We start from the raw sequence: 3,605 nt of genomic DNA on the forward strand, positions 1-3,605 counted from the left end.
AAAGTCAGCGGAATCAGACGTAATTACTAAAATATGAGTTGTACTGGAAGGGTCCCTCAAAAACTGTCATCAGCAAACTGAAGTGAAGGAAATATTGGGATGAAATCAGCCCTCTCTGGATACTACTACAAATCTCTGGTGGAGATTACTTCTAACTCCTCATAAGAATACTTTTGTAGAAGCATTTTTGCTTTTGACTACACTAAATGTCATGTATTTTCAAATTAATTTCCCAGAGATACAGATCACCAAAACTGACATCCTTCTCAAAAGACACACACAGAATGTTAGGAGTCTACTACAGGCCACCTAACCAGGTGGAAGAGGTGGATGAGGCTTTTTTTAAACAACTAACAAAATCATCCAAAGCCCAAGATTTGGTGGTGATGGGGGACTTCAACTATCCGGATATATGTTGGGAAAATAACACAGCGGGGCACAGACTATCCAACAAATTCTTGGACTGCATTGCAGACAACTTTTTATTTCAGAAGGTTGAAAAAGCTACTAGGGGGAAGCTGTTCTGGACTTGATTTTAACAAATAGGGAGGAACTCGTTGAGAATTTGAAAGTAGAAGGCAGCTTGGGTGAAAGTGATCATGAAATCATAGAGTTTGCAATTCTAAGGAAGGGTAGAAGGGAGAACAGCAAAATAGAGACAATGGATTTCAGGAAGGCGGATTTTGGTAAGCTCAGAGAGCTGATAGGTAAGGTCCCATGGGAATCAAGACTGAGGGGAAAAACAACTGAGGAGAGTTGGCAGTTTTTCAAAGGGACACTATTAAGGGCCCAAAAGCAAACTATTCCGCTGGTTAGGAAAGATAGAAAATGTGGCAAAAGACCACCTTGGCTTAACCACGAGATCTTGCATGATCTAAAAAATAAAAAGGAGTCATACAAAAAATGGAAACTAGGACAGATTACAAAGGATGAATATAGGCAAACAACACAGGAATGCAGGAGCAAGATTAGAAAGGCAAAGGCACAAAATGAGCTCAAACTAGCTACGGGAATAAAGGGGAACAAGAAGACTTTTTATTAATACATTAGAAGCAAGAGGAAAACCAAAGACAGGGTAGGCCCACTGCTTAGTGAAGAAGGAGAAACAATAACAGGAAACTTGGAAATGGCAGAGATGCTTAATGACTTCTTTGTTTCGGTCTTCACCGAGAAGTCTGAAAGAATGCCTAACATAGTGAATGCTAATGGGAAGGGGGTAGGTTTAGCAGATAAAATAAAAAAAGAACAAGTTAAAAATCACTTAGAAAAGTTAGATGCCTGCAAGTCACCAGGGCCTGATGAAATGCATCCTAGAATACTCAAGGAGCTAATAGAGGAGGTATCTGAGCCTCTAGCTATTATCTTTGGAAAATCATGGGAGACGGGAGAGATTCCAGAAGACTGGAAAAGGGCAAATATAGTGCCCATCTATAAAAAGGGAAATAAAAACAACCCAGGAAACTGCAGACCAGTTAGTTTAACTTCTGTGCCAGGGAAGATAATGGAGCAAGTAATTAAGGAAATCATCTGCAAACACTTGGAAGGTGGTAAGGTGATAGGGAACAGCCAGCATGGATTTGTAAAGAACAAATCATGTCAAACCAATCTGATAGCTTTCTTTGATAGGATAACTAGTCTTGTGGATAAGGGAGAAGCTGTGGATGTGGTATACCTAGACTTTAGTAAGGCATTTGGTACGGTCTCGCATGATATTCTTATCGACAAACTAGGCAAATACAATTTAGATGGCGCTACTATAAGGTGGGTGCATAACTGGCTGGATAACCGTACTCAGAGAGTTGTTATTAATGGTTCCCAATCCTGCTGGAAAGGCATAACGAGTGGGGTTCCGCAGGGGTCTGTTTTGGGACCAGCTCTGTTCAATATCTTCATTAACGACTTAGATATTGGCATAGAAAGTACGCTTATTAAGTTTGCGGATGATACCAAACTGGGAGGGATTGCAACTGCTTTGGAGGACAGGGTCATAATTCAAAATGATCTGGACAAATTGGAGAAATGGTCTGAGTTAAACAGGATGAAGTTTAACAAAGACAAATGCAAAGTGCTCCACTTAGGAAGAAAAAATCAGTTTCACACATACAGAATGGGAAGAGACTGTCTAGGAAGGAGTACGGCAGAAAGGGATCTAGGGGTTATAGTGGACCACAAGCTAAATATGAGTCAACAGTGTGATGCTGTTGCAAAAAAAGCAAACATGATTCTGGGATGTATTAACAGGTGTGTTGTGAGCAAGACACGAGAAGTCATTCTTCCGCTCTACTCTGCTCTGGTTAGGCCTCAGCTGGAGTATTGTGTCCAGTTCTGGGCACCGCATTTCAAGAAAGATGTGGAGAAATTGGAAAGGGTCCAGAGAAGAGCAACAAGAATGATTAAAGGTCTTGAGAACATGACCTATGAAGGAAGGCTGAAAGAATTGGGTTTGTTTAGTTTGGAAAAGAGAAGACTGAGAGGGGATATGATAGCAGTTTTCAGGTATCTAAAAGGGTGTCATAAGGAGGAGGGAGAAAACTTGTTCACCTTAGCCTCTGAGGATAGAACAAGAAGCAATGGGCTTAAACTGCAGCAAGGGAGGTCTAGGTTGGACATTAGGAAAAAGTTCCTAACTGTCAGGGTGGTTAAACACTGGAATAAATTGCCTAGGGAGGTTGTGGAATCTCCATCTCTGGAGATATTTAAGAGTAGGTTAGATAAATGTCTATCAGGGATGGTCTAGAAAAGTATTTGGTCCTGCCATGCGGGCAGGGGACTGGACTCGATGACCTCTCGAGGTCCCTTCCAGTCCTAGAATCTATGAATCTATGAAACGTCATATGCCACATGATAAGCAGTGGGCTATATGTATTGCTAGTTAGACCTGAATGGAAAATTTAAAGATGTTGGGAGAAAAAACAGACTCCCCCTTTCTTTTTCCAGCCAGCTGTATTCTCAGTATTCTCACTATAATTTTGCCCAGCAAAGGATAAACACTTCTAGCAAAGTGCAGCGTAATAAGCTTATTAGCTAAGTGTTGTTGCCTCCTTTTATTATGGTTATAAAAGCATAAATGGGAAAAACAAGCAAAGAGAATGTAGGGTCCATAGTCTTTGTGATCACACATAGCCCTAATCAGGGGATTTATCAGAGACTAAGACACAGAAACATTGTGGGAGCCCTTGTTAAAATATTGCTTACACAGAAGATCCCTGACAATCTAACAACCTGGAAGGTCTGGGGTTGATTGTTTGACTAGCTAGGACAACTGAATATGTGCTCATTTTTTAACATTACAATTTTCAAGATGTCCCAAAATGTGGGTCTAGATACAAAGCAAATATTTTTCTAGAGCTAATAAAAAAAAAAATCTCACACACGTGCGCAAATCCCCAGATCACATATAAGATATAGCAATGTTAGCCAGAAGATAAAACTGGCGTTATGTTTTGGAAAAAAGTCTTATATCTGAGTTCACCCAACATGTTGACAAAGCCATTGGTGTCATGGGGAAGAATGCAATCTTTTGATCACTTTGGAACCATTCTTTCCTTACTGTTGCTTAAGATAAGTACTTTTATGTTGGGAGATAAGGCAATTAATTTCAAATG

This window comes from Emys orbicularis, chromosome 10 (genome assembly GCF_028017835.1).
Source record: "Emys orbicularis isolate rEmyOrb1 chromosome 10, rEmyOrb1.hap1, whole genome shotgun sequence".
NCBI lineage: Eukaryota > Metazoa > Chordata > Testudines > Emydidae > Emys > Emys orbicularis.